This window comes from Natrix helvetica (genome assembly GCF_964273705.1).
Source record: "Natrix helvetica genome assembly, chromosome: 2".
NCBI lineage: Eukaryota > Metazoa > Chordata > Lepidosauria > Squamata > Natricidae > Natrix > Natrix helvetica.
The window spans coordinates 57,483,811-57,502,316 of record NC_138552.1 but is presented as its reverse complement, the minus strand read 5'-3'; the positions used below and the strand labels follow the sequence as shown (position 1 = coordinate 57,502,316).

At 39.2% G+C, this 18,506-nt stretch overlaps 1 protein-coding gene across 1 annotated transcript in view; it reads right to left on the bottom strand.

The window, feature by feature from the left end:
- PRDM6 (PR/SET domain 6) overlaps positions 1-17,348 on the bottom strand; it is a 119,121-nt gene extending 101,773 nt beyond the window's left edge. The window contains exon 1 of the mRNA XM_081944443.1: positions 17,238-17,348. The gene's annotated coding sequence lies outside the window, so the exon portion shown is untranslated. The remainder of the gene's footprint in view (positions 1-17,237) is intronic.
- Between the last annotated feature and the right edge of the window lie 1,158 nt (positions 17,349-18,506).

Here is an 18,506-nt window from a genome sequence, read left to right as displayed (position 1 = left end):
AGTGTATTACATGCAAAAAGGTGAAATGCGGTGGTGTTTTTCTTCATTGATTAATGACCTCTAAAATAAAACAAGCAGGAAGAGGAGCCAGAATCGATAAATTAACTGCCCAAATCCATCATTTTTTTTTCCATGGGAATATTGCATATCTTCTGGGGGGGGGCTTTTTCCTCTCTCTTAATGCTTGCTTCTTGAGAAAAGCAAGGAAACATAAGCTGGGCGAAACGAAGACGGTTAAAAAAGGAGTTGAATCGGGGAGGCCCTATCTGATTTCGTTTGACACGCAATTAAAAAAGTTTCTTTTCATATTAATTAATTCTCCCAATCTGATGGGAAAGACAAATGGTCGAGTGCCTCTGACAGGAGACCGATAAAGGCTTCAGCAGTTTCCTTTCCAGTCCTGGGCGCCTCTTCATCCTACTTTTAAGGTCAGGAGAGCGAACTTAATAATTCATTAATAGAGACATTTATCCAGAAGCCATTCCCACCCACTCCTGCAGAGCCTTTTGGAGATCTAGGGATTTGGGAGAGGGGCTCCCAACAAAGAGGGTGCGAAATGTAGGATGGCATGAGAGGAAAGTGACTGGTACCTGGACTTTGGGGGGGGGGGGAGAGTTTTGAACTAGAGAGAAAATAAAAACCCTGGAACAAAATAATCAGGAATGTCACTCTTTCCGGGAGCTCTTAACATCTCATAGGGGGCTTGGCTTGAAATGGGAGCTGCTTCTCTTGGGTTTGTCTCTTTGTTGGAACCTCAGTATGACGTGTTGGAGATCTGGGCATCCTTGAGGTTAGAAGGTGCAAGGGTGTAGGTACAGAAAATGGTGGGTAACTTGGTTTCAGCATCCAACAGCTGGTACGGAAAGAGCCTTAGCTCTTTCCAATCTGGAAAATTGGCTTATGGACCAAGTTTTGGATCAGTTCACCAGGGAGGTGTCACTGAAACCCAGTCAAAGAGAGGGAGTTTTCAAAGGGCCTAACCAAAGTCAAAAAGTAGGCATTGTTTTACTCTTTAATGGAAGAACAGAGTTGGAAGGGGCCTTTTAGTCATCTAGTTCAACTCCCCCCACCCCCGCCCCAAACTGAAGACCCTACACTATTTCTGACAAATGGCAGTCTAATCTCTTCTTGAAAGCCTCCAGTGATTAAGCTTCTGAAGACAATCTTAATCACTGGAGGCTGATTGTTCTGGTAGAAAATTTCTCCTTATTTCCAGGTTGAATGTCTCCTTGGTTAGTTTCCATCCACTATTCCTTGTCTGGCCTTCAGGTGCCTTGGAAAATAGTTTGACCCCTTCTTCTCTGTGGCAGCCCCTCAAATATTAGAACATGGCTGTCATGTCTCCTCTGGTCCTTCTCTTCACTAGACTAGCCATGTCCAGTTTCTGGAACCGTTCTTCATATGGTTTAGTCTCCAGTCCCCTAATCATCCTGGTTGCTATTCTCTGCTCATAACTCTTTCAGAGCTATGGAGAAGAGAGGAATTCTACTGGGAACTGGCTACTGTCTGACCACTGTCAACAGTTCTTTGCATCAACCGTTCCCTCAATGGTGAAATTCAATTTTTTTTACTATCGGTTCTGTGGGCATGGCTTGGTCAGCATGGTGTTGTTTGGTGGGCATGGCTTGGTGGGCATGGCAGGGGAATGATACTGCAAAATCTCCATTCCCACCTCACTCTGGGGCAGCCAGAGGTAGCATTTGCCGGTTCTCTGAACTACTCAAAATTTCCACTACCGATTCTCCAGTACCCATCAGAACCTGTTGGATTTCACCCCTGCATTCCCTCCACCTCAAGCTAGCCCTCCTCTTTTCTTTTCTTTTTTAAATACAAGAGGAGGCATGATCAATATCTTCAGATGAGTTCTTTAGAGAGCAGAGTCCTTGCCTCCTTGACAGGGCTTTTCCCCACCAACCCTTTTTCTTAACCAGAGGCTGTTCAGGTCTACCTCTCAGTGCTGATTGGCCAATGTTTATTGCTTGTTATGGAGCTATCCAGGAGACAGAATCAGGTAATCATCAGTGCATGGTTTATATTTTTGTACCTATATTTTCTCACATTCATGTTAGTTTTTTGTGAGTGTAATCTGTTGAGTTAGTTAGACTCATTACAGAAGCTCAGGTCTTGAAACGAGCTATGTTGGGCTTTAATCCTGTCTGGTTGGGGTTCCTTACACTAGACTTTTCTTCTTCTCCACCTTTCCCACAACAAATGCATCAATGGTTGTGAATGTCTCTGCAGCATTTTGAATACATTGTGCATGAACATTCTCCTCCTCTTCACTTTTTAAGTCATAATTCTTGGTTTTCATAAAGACAACAAGCTCAGATAATTCAAATTCAGACCCGACTTCTGCCTCTCCCTTTGTAGAGCATGTACATTGAGTAGGTAGCCCTCACATAGGGATTTGTCTCTTGGGAAAAAAATAATTTCTCCAGGCTTGTGAACAACACGGTGCTGTTCCGCTATTTTGCGATTCAACTCCCAAAGAACAAGGAACCAGAGCTTGTGAGCGTGATTCTGAGAATTTCAGCCCAAACATCTGGAAGGCAGGCAGTTGCCTATGACAACTCAGACTTTGAAGAAGGGAGAGATGGGCCTGAAACAACTGCCACCCCTCCAGCACAGGGGTACACAATCTCTGAGAGCCCTCTCTCTGATTTTTCACATACAGCTGAAGGCCCAACTCTCCTTTCAGGGGAGCTAGAAGATGTCAAGGAGTTTAATGAGTGCCTGAAGCCAAACATTTTGCTCTTTCAAACCCTAAATATTACTACCTACTCCGAGGGGGATGTAGGTGGACTTCATCAGATTCTCCCCAGCCAGACTTCTTGCCAGTGGTGGGTTTCAATTTATTTTACTACCGGTTCTCTCATGCAACACTTCTGCATTCGTGTAATGCATGCGCAAAAGCATCTGGGTGGGTTGGACGGAGCCTCCTGTTGCTGTCACTACTGGATCACTCAATCCAGGGTGGACCGGCAGAAACCCACCTCTCCTTCACGCCCCTCTGCTCTAATACTTATTGTCCAAAATATTTTTTATAATATTAATTCTTTTTCATGTAGTCTGTTTTTTTAATTTTTGTGGATCCTGTTAAAAAAATTAATAGCAATTAATGCATTCAATTCACCTTACAAAACATGCATTGATAAAATGCTAAGAATTAAGAAGAATTCCACAGCAGATAAACATTGCAATTCCAAGGGGGGTTATTAATTTGTAAAGGTAGTCCTTGAATTACAGCAGGACATTTTAGTTTATTGTACTGTTACCACAGCACTGAAAAAAGTGACCTATGACTGTTTTTTACACTTACAACCATTGCAGCATCCCTATGGTCAATGATAAAAAATTGGATGCTTGGCAAGTGGTTCATATTTATGACGGTTGCAGTGTCCCAGGATTCATGTGATCTTTTTGTGACTTTCTGGCAAGGAAATTCAATGGGGAAGCCAGATTCACTTAACAATTGTGCAACGGACTCAACAACTGCAGTGGTTCACTTAACAACGGTGGCAAGAAAGATTGTAAAATGGGGCAAAGCTCACATAACAAATGTCTCACTTAACAACATAAATTTTGGGCTCAATTGTGGTCGTAAGTGGAGGGCTACCTGTACTTTTGATGGTAACGTTACAGAGATATTTTGCCATTCTCTTCTTCCTAGGCAAGTTTAGGATTTTTTAGATACATTCCTAGATAGGTTTTCTTTAGGCTTTTTTTTTTGCTTACCTTGATTTTGTTGCGTAGATATATTTGCACTAAAGTTTACAGCAATTGCTGTGTTTGAAGCCATGAAGAGGGATCAACTGAGAAGGAAGAGGTAAAACTGCCATGTATCTGAATGCTATCCATCACTTGTATGGATGGATGCCACAGGTTTTATAAACCCAGCATATGGCAGGAATGAACCATGTGGTGGTAGGTGGTAAGCAATGAAGCATAAGCATTCTGTTAGCAATGAAACATAGACAAAAGATATCAGAAACACTAGAAAATCCATTCAGAAAAACGGGGTTAACTGTCTTCAATGCCTTTGACTGAAGCTCTTACCTAACAGCTTATAGCACTTAGACTTATATACCACTTCATAGTGGTATAGAGACTCCTCTAAGTGGTTTACAGAGTCAGCATATTGCCCCCAAAAATCTGGGTCCTCATTTTACTGACCTCAAGGATGGAATGCTGAGTCAACCTTGACTTGTGATGGTGAGAATTGAACCACTGGCAGTCAGCAGAATTAGCATGGAATACTGTATTCTAACCACTGCGCCATCACGGCTTTTAAGAGTGTCATGTAAAAGTGATCAGGCACCATGAACACCACCCATATACAACAGAACTTGCACCATAAAGTAATGCATTGCTATGCTAGGGTTACCAGATTTCATGTACAGAAATTCAAGTAATTACAAGCAATTGCGAGTGACTGCCAAAGCGATATTGCAAACACTACCCTTTGCTTTCGCCTAGTGGCCATGCAGAGTTTCTCAATCCAGAGCTGGCAACTCTGTTTTATGTCTTATAGCCAGGTGGCGTTTCTGAAGAGGATTACATATGAAGTACTCATGCCTGCTCAGTCAGTGAAAACTGAATTCCTTTGTCCCCTCATTGCATGCTTTTGAAAAAGACTGTCAAGCTCAGTTCTTGGAAAAGCTCTCAGTTTTATTGGTCCCTTAATATCTTCCATGAGTGTTTTTTTTACCTAGATTCGATGATTTGGTACAATGCACTTATGTATATTTTGGCAAATGTAGTTAATGTCAACTTGTAAAGCATTTCCATGGCTCAAGGCTCATAAGTTAATTAGGGCATCTTTCTGAAACTTGACAGTCAGTTTATGGTCCAGATAGACATCAGCATGTTCTCTGCCCAAACTGAGCTACAATTGCCTTGGGAAATGTCTCCCTTTTCTTCTTGGACACAAATTCTCCTTCAATTCATGCTTTGGAAAAGCTAATACCTTGAACACAGTAGAAATGACATGGGCAGAAACATCAGGAACAAATCTTAAACTAGTACTTACTTGAAATTAGGTAAAGATTCCCCTCGGACATATGTACTAGTCATTCCCGAATCTAGGGGGCAGTGCTCATCTCCGTTTCAAAGCCGAAGAGTCAGCATTGTCTGAAAACATCTCCATGATCATGTGGCCAGCATGACTAAATGCCAGAAATACATGTTACGCTGTTACCTTCCCACCAAAGGTGGTCCCTATTTTTCTACTTGAATTTTTAAATGCTTTCGAACTGCTAGGCTGGCAGAAGCTGGGAAAGTAATGGGAGCTCACTGTATTACGCGTCACTAGAGATTCGAACCGCCAAACTGCCTATCTTTCTGATCGACAAGCTCAGCATCTTAGCCAGAGCCACTGCATCCTGACATTACCAAGGTTTAATTTTGAGTAGAAATAAGACTTCATTGTTTTAGGAAAGGAGTTTTCTTTGAATTTCTTTAAAGTATACTTCTAAGCTTATAAAATACTGCTTGGAAAATATCGGTAGGGTTTTTTGGCTTGGTGGTCCCTAACACAGATCAGACTTATCACTTTCCACATATATTATGAGGAAAGGGCGACTTGCTTTTCTTTTTAAAATTCCACTGTAATCATTGTGCTAATAAATATCTGGTTAGTTTGCTAGCTGAGAAGTGTGTTAAATGATCTGGAAAACGCATTTCCAGACACATTATGGATTCAATATTATATTTCTAGGTCAGGTATATAGTAATATCTGACTTGAGAAGGGAAAATGTACTTGGAATAGATTACGTCTTACATCTTTAAATAGTAGAAAGAGTGGAGGTGCTACAACAATGGGGATGGAATTAATCTTCTAGAATTGCTCTTCTGAATGGCTTCTGGTCTAGAAAAATGTTTCCATATTATTTATCTGTTTTTGTTATTCGTGCATGATTTGAACATTGTACTTGACTTGTACTTAGACTGACAGCTCCTTTAGGAATTACTACCTCAGTCTGAGCATTTTAGAATCTAATGTAGGTTTCCTTGCCTTTGAAATTAAGGATTTGAGATAATGCAGCTTTTCTTAAAAATTAATGCAGTTTTTCTTAAAAATTAATGTGAGCAGGTGACAGCAAATGGGACAAAGAATAATAAATAAATCAGAAGTATCTTTGGAAGGCAAAATAATAAAATTCTGCCTTATTTCATCTGTGTCGTGTGATCAAATTCATTGGAAAAGGCAGTTATAAGGCAGATATTCAAAATGAGGCCATAAAAAATAGCAATAGCACTTAGATTTATATACCGCTTTACAGTGCTTTACAGCTCTCTCTAAGTGGTTGACAGAATCAGCATATTGCCCCCAACAATCTGAGTCCCCATTTTACCCACCTCGGAAGGATGGAAGGCTGAATCAACCTTGAGCCACTGAGATTTGAACTGCCAATTTGCAGGCAGAAGTAGCCTGCAGTACTGCACTCTAACTACCGTGGCTCAAAAAACATGGTTCCTAGAGACCATCAAAGCATAAAATAGCTGAAAGAAGCAATACAAGATCAGAAAATGTGGCGAGAGCTGGTCTATCCAATTGGATATGATTGAATGGAAAGTATATCCAATTGGATATGATTGAATGGAAAGTATAATTATCGCCAGCATGGTAAAAGAAACTTTCTTCAGTGGGACAGAAAGTGGCTATCTCATGTTTGAGATGAGCTGCCTGAAATAGTAGATTAAAAAATAATTAGTTTCTCTGCTGTACCACATTAAGATACCAGTAGGGGATCTTACAAAAGAAGAGTTATCAATGTTATGCAAAGGAGGCCTTGCATTTATCAAATTGGATACCAGGAAGAAAAATGCAGTTGGGACTCTTACGGATGATGCAAATTTTTGGGTGCAATTTCATTCATTTCATTGTAATGGATGGAAGAATATTTGAGCATGGGAATCTGTAATTGCAATCTAAAGGAGGTTAAAACCTTAAACACCAACTGACAGTCTGTGAGACGTAAACCATGGAGATTTAACAGGGAGAATATTTACTAAGTTACTAAAAGTGAATCACATCTTTTGCCTCTTTACAAAGCGCTGATCCTTTATTAACAAGAAGTGAACCCATCCATTCTTTCTTAGTTTTTAGGGAATTTCTAAAGCGAAAATGGAAATGTTATGTTAAAAGCACCTCCCCTTGGTGCCAGCCTAAATGTGTCACCTGATTCTACAAAGACAACCAAACAGATGCCAGACAAATAATGACTTTCTGCCACTATTGACCTAATACGGATATGTTCCAGTGACCTTAGAGGTGAAAGGTTATGAATCTTATTACCAATTCCCTTGGCTATCCCTTATCAGATTCAGATATTGGTTTTTCTCATTACAATAAATTTAATAATACGACTCATGGATCCCAATAAGAAGAAAAAAACTGGAAAATTAAGAGACAGAATCCATTCATGCATTACAAGAATTGAGACATCTAATCTGGTAGCTACAACAGGATTGAGGTAAAAGGGTGACAGTTGCTTTTCAAATTGTCTTATACATTGAAAGACTGCTCACTTAAAGTAATATTCCTTTCAAATGTTCAGTCCAACTTTCTACAGTTAGACTTTCCCTACCTTTTTAAATATAATATGTTAATCAAATCAATTCAACATAGGCTTCAGTGAAGAATCATTGTTATAATTGAAAACGTGTGAAACCCATCTCTGAGTTGGATAGCAAGCGTTAACACTTACATACATCAGACAGAACTGTTAAGACCTAATCTTCATAAACCATCCAGTTCTACCAATAATGCCCTAGCTTATACATTCGTTATTGTTACCTGGCTAGGAAATATTATGTGCATCATCGGATGGACTATGTTGGCATAGATATCATAATTTATGTTGGTTAAGTTGCTTCAATATGGGTGTCCTCATGGTATTGCCGAAAAGTGAGGTTGGCCGGCACAAATGTATGACTGAAGTGTCACCAGTTCTTTATGTGTATTTTTCATTTAAAACGTGGAGCTTCAGTTGCAACATTGATTTTTGTTCTTATCATATTTTGTGAACACTCTCCAGTGGCCTAGCAAGGCCTCAGCAATCTTTCTCTAAATTGGTTATTTTGCGACTTATGGTGTGGAATGTACAACAAAATAAAAATGATGATATTTTGCTAAACAACTGCATCTTTTAAGAAAAAAATAGTTGCGTGTTAAGCAAACTAGTGTTGCTATTTAAAGTCACTCTTTGATGAAGCTTCCACATTATAAAGAGCATCCAGCATAATTAGCATGCTGGATGCTAAGAAAGTTAGAGGGGAAAAGTGACATTAAGTATAAAATGGATAGCATCCTGGAGAGGATGTGTCTAATTTCAAAACTGTCTCATAATGAGACTTATGCCATTGTTATTTTTAAATTCAAATGCTCCTGTGTAGTCTAATTGCATCTACATTTAAATGGAGACAATTGTTACTTAGGTGTGTATATAAATTAGAACCTTAATACAACATACAAAATGAATTTTCAGTTTTCAGAAAATGAGAACTAATAACAAAATCAAAAGTTGCACTATTTCAAAACGAAGTCCTCAAACAAAGTGAAAAGAGATTTGTTCTCAGAAAAAAAAAATGAAGAAAAAGAGTCCTATTTTAAGAAGGGGAAAAAAATAAACAGAAGAATTGGGTAATAAATGAGATAAGAACAATTTGCCCTTATACAATGTTCCTCGAAAATCAAACAAAACAATTTGTTTTTTTTAAACAAGTTTTATTGGTTTTTGCAAATTTTTTCAGGGAAAAAGGGTTAAAAAGGATATAATAAATTTTGACAGCTACATCGTGTGGGGGAGAGCAGTCCCCCCAAGTCTCACAACTTTTACAAAAAAATAAAAATACATCAACATTTGAATAAAAATTAGCAGTTTTAGGTTTAACACTAAGTCATCAGTATGCTTCAATCATTTTTTTTGTATCACTTCTGTAAAGGTACATTATAACAACAATTGCAATAATGTTTCAAGTCACTTTTGTGATCTGAGTCTTCTGGTTGCTGCATCCTTCCCCCCGTCTATTGGCAGAGCCTCAGCCCCTCCCTCCCTCGTCTCTTGTGTATCATCCCCCATTTCATCTAGGAGAGCATTATGTTTTTTAGTGAAAGCCTCCACCTCCACAACTGTGTTAATTCTAATTCTGCTGCCCTCCAAAAAAATCAACATGCCTTCTGGTAATAACCACCTAAACCAGACCCCGTTATTATATATTTTTTTTGCTAAAGAGGAATATTTTTTCCTCTTATCTCTTACTTTCTTTGGGATCTGTTTAAGAATGGTTATTTCTTTATCTTTGTATTTTAGTGGTCCTCCCCTTTGAGCTCCTAGAACCTCATCTCTTGTAGTCTTTCTAAGAAATTTAACATGAACTTCCCTTGGAACATTGTGTGTTCTTGCATATGCTGAGTTAATCCTATAAATCAAGTCTATATCCCACCACAGCTGTTGTTTATCTCTATTAATATATTCTGCTAGTATTGTGGTCATAATCTCCTTAAGATCTTCATTCTCAACTTCTGGCAAGTTTTGGAACCTAAGGAAAAAGGACATCCTTTCAAATTCCGTTTCTATCATGTAGTTTTCAAATTCTACATTCCCCCTCTGGATTGTCTTAACGTCGTCCCTCATCCCGACCGCACCCTCCTCCAGTACATCTATTCTCTGTTCATTCCGTATGGCTTGTTGTTTCGTTTCCCTGAGCTGATGATTAAGGTCTTTCAGTTGTTTTTTCATTTCGTCCTGTCCCTTTAAGATAGATTGAAGCATCTGGTGGATAGATGGGTCCTTTGTACTCTCTTCAGAGGCTTTGGGTTGTAGAAATGACCCCAATTGTGACTGTTAAGTAACTGGACTCGATGTAGAAGATGTCGGGGCCAACGAGGCCTTACCAGGCGGTAATTTCTTTGGATCCATGATAAAGTTCAGAGTTAGTTATTAATCTGTGCAAAGAAATGGCATCTGTGGGAGAGCACAGCCAGTAGAGATCACAAGGCAGGCAGATCCAAGGGAGAATAAATCTTATAGTACAGCACTAGATCAAACAGGTAAATCAAAATATTCCAAATCCAAGGGAAAAGCATATTTAGAGAGGCTCCTGGAGGTCTCTGGGGTGGAAACTAGTTCAGAACCATAACATCTTCCAAAGGAGGAATTTCATTCATAAAAACAAAGAAGAAGGAGGAAGTGCCCATCTTACCTCAGCCTTTACAGGTGGTCAGGAAACAACAAGTCCAAAGTTCCCATAAGTAGTTTAAAAAAGAATCAGTTCAACCATCCTTTCTCTCGCAATTGTAGTCAAAAATTATTTTTCCATTGTTTAGAGGAAGTGAAAGTAGGTTTTAAACTCTCTCTCTCTCCTATGAGAGGGAAAGATTTTACAAGTGCCGCTTTTCTGAGGGGGGTGGAAATTCCCCCCCTCTCCAATCTTAACTCTTCCCAAGGTTGAAACAAAGTTCTGAGAAAAGAACTGCAGATAATCAATTGAATAAGCCAGTAAAAGACTTGGGGAGATCCCCCACCTCACCCACTTCAGCTGCATCTTTCAAATTAATTATTTCCTTCCAGGTCCGTTCGGCGAAGGCGCGCGGTGGCATTCCGCGCACCCCCCCACGCTTTCTGGCTCCTGGGGCAAAGCTGTAGATCCCCCCATGGCCGCTGCCATTCCAGGGGGTTCCAGCAAGCCGCCCCTACGGCAGGGCACCCCTCCAAGGCACCCTGTGCTCCCCCTAGACTTAAGGGGAGCCCACCGAAACAGCGAACGGCGGACGCACGCGTCCGTCGCCTTCGGCTACCAGAAGTCGTCTCCTCTAAAACAAAACAATTTGTTGTTACCACAGCTGGTGTGGTGAAAACACTGGATCAACTTTGATGAATGGAATAAGGCAAATAAAAATGTGATTCTCTTTTCCTACATATTTCTAGATTTGCCCCCTATGTATTTTTGGATTTTGGTTCTTTGTTTCATTATAGTACAGTGTTAGCATGATATCCAAATGTAATAGAAGACTTATAGTTGGGCTTTAATTTAGCTCAAAGTCAGTGAACTGTCACACTTAAGAGTAGATTAGAACTGGGTTTCCTCATTCCTTATCAAACAATTTCAATAATTTATCACAGAGTCATTTTCAGATATCGTGTGATTCTCTGTGAACATATGATAAATGCAATTTTGGAACATAGCTTTTGATAGTGTAAGGCAAAAATGTGCAACCCAGAGCTGCCATGTGACCCTCATTTGCATTTGTCTAAGTATCCTAAGAGAATATTAGCCCTTTGAGATCGTATGTCAAGCATGATAAACAGTTGTGTAATTTTCACTTGACATTTGTCGTTGTTTCTGTGGTGGGAATGCAGGAATATGGCTCTGATAAGGCAAAATGTTCCCCTACCATCATTAAACTCTCCCAACTTCCAAACAAAGCAGCCAAAATCTTATCCCCCAAAATATATTCCCTCCTTCCTTCCTGTATCTTTTCAGATGATGTAATCAAGTTCCTGGAAAATCTGTCGATGCTGGTCAGTAGATTAAAAAATGATGCCCGTCTATACCTGTGATGCGCTCAAAGTGGCACGCAAAGTCATATCACCCAGCACGTGCAGCCTTACCTGTTTGTCTTTAGGGTTTCGGGTGTGCATGTGCGTACGATGATCAGCTGTCCTTCACACGCACAGCAGTGCCGAAAACCAGAGTGCATGTGCACACCGACCAGCTGATTGTTGGGCTAGAACCCAGAAGTTCGGTTTTCCAGAGCATAACATTCCCGCATGACCTTTTGAGCACTCAGTACTGAAAAGGTTCGCCATCACTGGTCTATATCTAGAATTAATTGATTTCTGTATGAGCAAATCCTTCTGGGGCAAAAACCCTTATTTTTTTGCCCCAGAAGGATTTGCTGTTAAGGAGCAGGAAGAGTCACTCCGATGCACAAATTTGCATATGCTTAATCCTTTTTACATCTCCTCTTCTCTGAGCCCATCTTTATTCTAAACTTGAAGGATTTTCTTCTGAATTCTTCTTCCCCTGTTCCAAATCCAGCCATTTTAGAAATGGTTCATGTTATCATCTTCTTATTTAGTCTCCCACCTGTTAACCTGTGACTCATTGGGTCACCATTTCAGAGATATTTCTTTACCTGAAAAGAGAAGTAGAGCACCATGGGTGGGCAAACAATTAATGGGATTGGGTGTAACTTCAGACTTCCTGTCGGCATCTCCATCAATTTTTTTGTGGGAAGCTGGCATTGACTGATGGAGACCTCGCTCCCTCCCTCCCTCTCTTCCCTTCCTCTCACTTCCTAGCAGGCAGGTAAATGACTGATGCCATGGGGAATTGAGGAAGGGAGTGTATGAATGCCCAGCATGGCTGTATGTACAGATGACTGTTGCTCTTATGGACTGTGAGGGAACATCAAAAATGAAGATCACATGGCCGTAGCTGACCATGGCTGCACAACAGTTGTACTGAAGTAATAGCAGCCTGGCAAATTTTGTGTCCTTGGGAGTCATGGGTCTCAGAATTCTGTAAGTTAGCACATTTGAGGCACCTTTGTTACCATATGATGCATTGTTTGGCCCAATGGAAAGTCACAAAGTATCAAAAGGACACAAGAGTTTAAATAGTATATACTTAACAATCACAATTTGATGTATGCATTTTTGTAACATGCATGAAAATGTATACTATTAATAAAAATATATGTATGAAAATCAGCCTAGTTTCCAGACTCTGCTCTATACTTCTGAAAAGCTGGCAAGTTTCACCCTCTCAGAAGGATCTATTGTGTCTAGAATGTCATATAATTTCAACATGTAAAATGGTTAAATTGGTGGATTTTCTTGCTAGTTAATTGATGCATGAAGTTTTGTGGTTTTGGTCTTTGGGCTCTGAGTAAAATGGGACTGAACCACATCAGGATGTGGTTGATTCAAAGTCTAAATTTAACTTTAAAATGGGGCATGATAGGCAGTGGAGACCATCTCTCTTTTTAAATGCTAATGTCGGTTTAAGAAGAAGACACATAGCATGTCTTCACAAAAAAAGACAGAGAATACACAGAAAGCCATCATAAAATATTTGCTTGACAAGACATGGAAATCTCTGTTGATTCTTTCTAATTATGACCTGAATAATTGGAAACATTCTTTCCCCCTCCTTAGTTTATCTCCCCCACAATGGGTAACTGTTCTATATGGACAGGAATAAAATATAGATACGTAATGGCATGACGAACAAGAATAAACCTTGGAAACCCATATACCAATTGCTAAGGGACAAAACAAGCAGTGTTACCCCAGGGGAAAATGCATTGAGAAATATGTTTTGCTGATGCTAAGCCAAAAAATCTACAACTGACTGACTATTCTATCAAGTAGACCCAGAGAAAGCATGAGAGATGAAGAAATAGTCCAATAGTCTAATAGGTCGAACTCACACAAGTCAAACTCACAGTCAACAAAGAAAATAGGGATCCAAACCAGTCTTAGCCAAGAGCCAAGAACCATTGATATATTCTGGTAACTCCACAGCCTTTCAGGTGGCTCTTTAACACTGCAAGCAGCCATACTTCTCAGACTAACCAAAGCCTTCACTTATGTATGACTGACTATATTTCAGATCTTTTTTTTTCAACTTGGAGTTCAGGCCATAGATCTATAGGCATTAAAGAGACTGGGTCTCTTCCAGTTTTCAATTATGAACCTGGGCCTTCAGGCAAAGCAATAGCCTCAAGCTCAATTTACACACCTTTTACGCACCAAGCTTCAGAGCTGACCCATACCTGAAGGGAAAGCAAAATCTCAAGGTAGAATTTCCTTAAATAAAGCATGTGGAAATCGAATGCTAATAGTTCCATTTTAAACAGACTAAATAAGCAGATGCAAATTATGGAAGAGGGGAAGGTCTTACTACCCCATTTCCCTGAAAATAAGACCTCCCCGGATAATAAGCCCAAATGGGCTTTTGAGCACATGTGCTAAATATAAGCCTCATCCCAAAATAAGCCCTCCCCGAAAATATTACAACACAGCAATAGCCATAAGGGGACCATGCTTGCCACCTCCTGCACCTCAAAAGTAATAAGACCTCCCCCAAAATAAGGCCAAGCACTTATTTCAGGGGTCAAAAGAAAATAAGACCCTGTCTTATTTTCGGGAAAACATGATGACATTCCATCCTTAGCTGCTTCTGATTCTTAGTTCATTAAATATACTTTTTCCTGTTCAGATTTGGTTTCATCCCATTATTGATTGCAAGTAATCAGAGAAAGAAAAAAGTTCCTAAGTAGGGTAATGATCTCTCTCTCTTTCTTCCCCCCCCCCTCTCCATATTTGTATGATAACTGGGGACCAGAGGAGAATTGCAAAAACATAGTCTTTCAGACAGTTAAACCCAAGTACTGTGAAATCATTTTAAGAGACTTATGTCATGCCTAGGGATTACAGTAATTCCCTAAAATAGCTATTTAATAGAAGGGAAATGGCTCCTCAGCTCAAACAAAATGGCTCAAAGAAATGGTTGAATCATTGTTACTTTTTTATAGCTTTCCCCCATAGTATAATTGTCCCTAACAGAGGAATAATAACAGCATTCTGATAAAGCATTTTGATTCTCAGAAAGGAAAACAGTTCTTTCCATTCTCACGTGTTACTGTTTGATACAAATGTGCTACATTTGGTTGTGTGATTCTTCCTTGCTGGGGAAAAAAGAATTTAAAAATGGTTATTAGCCTGTGTTTCTTAAAGAAGCAGGAGAACTTGGACATTTTGAAAGAAAGATTCATTAAATTGCTAGCTTACTACTCAGTTTGTGATGATTGCATATGGGAAGAATTTTGTAATTGTAAAAATGTTGTAACTGTCGTATAAGTGGGTAATATAGCAACTCTATTTCCTGTTCTATTTGTCTGTGATGGCTGTTTTGTATTTTTGAGGAATATCCGGTGACAAAGATGCACATCCTCAAAGTCATCAAATCTTGGGCAGTTGTCAACTTGTGGCTCCCAATTGAACCCAGAATTTCCATTGCTAAGCAAGACAGCTGTTAAGAGGTTTTGCCCCATTTGAAGCTTTTTGCCACAGTTGTTAAGTGAATCACCACAGTTGTTAAGTCAGTAACAGAGTTGTTAAGTGAATCTGGCTTCCCCATTGACTTGGCTTGCCAGAAGATCACAAAAGGGGAGCACATGAGTCTGCAAACTTCATAAATATATGCCAATTGCCAAGGGTTCAAATTTTCATCCCATGACCACAGGAATGTTGCAGTGTTCATAAAGTGTGAAAACTGGTCTTAAGTTGCATTTTTCAGTGCCGTTGTAATTTCACATGGTCACTAAACAAATGATTGTAAGTCAAGGACTACTTCTATACAACCTTTTTGGGACCGAGTGCCGAAAGCAATAATGCAATGCACATGCATGTGTGACTCTCTTGTGTACCCACCCCCCATGCATGGGCATGTGACCCCCGTGTTCCCTTCCCCCATTCATAGGTGCGACCCATGGATGTGTTCCCCCACCACGCATGCGCCCCTCTCCCGCATGGACCCTGCTCGAACGCATGTGAGGCAGAGATCCAAAAATCAGTTGGCCAGCGGGAGACATGCGCATATGTGCGGTGGAACTGAGCTGGGGTGACAGGTCATGTGCCCACAGAGATCGCCATCACAGCTCTATACTCAAGTTCCTTTTCTTTCTTTGTTGAAAACAACCATAGCCAAAGATTTAGTTTACTGTACTGTATTTTCAACTTATCCTTGATTATGCTTGGCCCATAAAAAAGCTCTAAAGTTAAAGGTTATCCTCACACATATGTGCTAGTCGTTCTCAACTCCAGGGGGTGGTGCTCATCTCCGTTTCAAAGCCAAAGAGCCGGCACTGTCCAAAGATGTCTCTGTGGTCATGTGGCTGACATGACTAAATGCTGAAGGTGGTTCCTATTTTTCTACTTCCATTTTTACATACTTTCGAACTGCTAGGTTGGCAGAAGCTGGGACAAGTAATGGGAGCTCACTCTGTTAGGCGGCACTAGGGATTCGAATCACCGAACTGCCAACCTTTCTTATCGACCAGCTTGGCATCTTACCACATAAATAAAAGTTTTTGAGCCATTACAAAGGAAACCTTTTTATAGGCCATTCTTCACATCTAAATATTTCTTTAATATCTTCTTTTTTTTCAACTAATAACCTTTTATACCAATGAGACTTAACATCTCACCTATTAGAGTTCTGGAGGGAAGTTGCATTATTGAGATTCTCTGACTTTCACATTTAGATTGAAAGCATTTTCTTATCCCTTCATTAGCACAAATGTTCTCTTTTTTTAAAGTCCATAATTACCTAATTATTATAACTGAGTTTATTTCCTTGACTGATGACTACAAATAGAAACTTGTTTTATTTAGATAAACATTTTACATAAACTAACAGAAAAAGATAGTAATACACCTATTACTGCTAATGTTGTGATACACATTGCAAAAAATAGGAAACTGAAAATTTAACAAAAGGAAAATCATATTGCTGATAAAACAAAACTTCAGAAAGTTTTTTCTAATGTGAAAAATTCTATCACATCTTATTCTACCTGCTTAATGAAATATTTTCACTTCAATAGTTATATTTGAAACATATTTGAAACATCATTTAAATGATTGTCAACCAAAGCAATGACTGTCATCGGAGTGTGATCCAAAACATAGCATCTCTGCTGCATGAAATATGAAAAAAAAATTGATTAGGAGAAAACTGAAGAAAATACTGTATTTTCATGTTGGAAAATACACCTCTAGTGTACATTCTTGCACTTTCTCATGGATTTCACTGATATACATATAACTTATAAAATATAACAAACACAGTAGTATATCTCCATTTGTGTGTGAGAGAGAGAGGGAGGGAGGGAGAGAGGGAGGGAGGGAGGGAGGGACAGAGACACACAGAAAGAGAGCAGCCATCCAACCATTGATTGGTTTTATGAACACTGAAAGGAATTATGTGTTTGGTCTATAAAATCTGTAGTTTAATCCTATAAATTCAGCAATATTAAACATTGCTTTCCAATCTAAATACTAAATATATTTTCTTTCAACTGATATTTCTTCTACAACTATTGACTTTTAAAAAGGTATTAAATAAAATCATAACTTTGCTTACATGTGAAGAATTGACACCAACACAGCCCTTCTCCATTCAAGATTTTTATATTATGTTTTGGAAGAATATGACTTACCTTTAAAGCAACAATCTCTCAATTCCCATTTTCTTAAATTTGAAAACACACTCCTGGGTGTAGAGTTTGACTTGAGGGAGTTTCACCATTTTACTTTTCCTCTCTTTCTTTCAACAATGCTTGCTAGTTAACAAACTAAGATTCTGTTCACAATAAATTCTTTTTTTTTTTTTTTCAAAAAGTTTTATTGGTTTTTTTAAAAACATTTATGTGGAAAAGGGGTAGGTGGAATTACAAATTTTGGCAGTTGCAAATGTGGCAGACGCCCCCTCCCTCCAAACTCCTAGGTTACATCAAAATATCAAATCTTAATACATAATCATAAAAAGTCAGCATCTTAATTCTAGAAAAAATAATTTTCAATCAATTTATATAATTATAATATATAGTCTAGTTATAAATTCATATTTACTTTCGGTCTGTTTATAACATTGTGATTTCCTTATTTATTTTTGTGATCTGAGTTTTCTTGGTGTTGCCCCTTCACCCCCCGCTGGCAGAGCTCCGGCCCCTCCCGTGTCCTGTATGACCGTTGTAGTATCTTCTGTTTTTTCTAGGTTGGCTTTGTTTTTTTCCATAAAGGCCTGTGCCTCTATGGGTGTATTAATTCTGATTCTTGTCTCCTCCCAGAATATTAGCATACCTTCAGGCATCAACCATCTAAACCACACCCCCTTCTGGTATAATTTATTCGCCAATTGCGAATAATTTTTCCTTTTTTCCCTAATTTTTTTGGGAATCTGCTTTAGAATGGTTATCTCCCTATCACAGTATGTCAATGTTTGCCCCCTTTGCACACCCAGTATTTCATCTCTTGTGGTTTTCCTAAGAAATTTAATGTGAACCTCTCTGGGTACATTATGTGTTCTGGCATATGCTGAATTCACTCTATAAGCTAGGTCTATCTCCCAATCCATCTGTTGTTTATCTTTGTGTATGTATTCAGCTAAAATATTAGTCATAATGTCCCTTATGTTTTCCCCATCTGCTTCTATTACATTTTGAAATCTAAGATAAAAGGACATTCTCTCAAACTCTATTTTCATTTGTTGGATGTCAAGTTCTTTGTTCCCCTTCTGTAAAGCCTCTACCCCCCCCCTCGCCTCCGCCACCCCACCCTCCACAAGGTCCAGTCTCTGTGAGTTCTTAAAGATTTGGGCTTGGTTCTGTTTAATTTCATCTTTCATTTCCCTTAACTGTTTCTTAATTTCCTCCTGGCCCTGTAGAATTTGTTGAAGCATTTGTTGAAAGTCTATCTCTGTAGTCTTG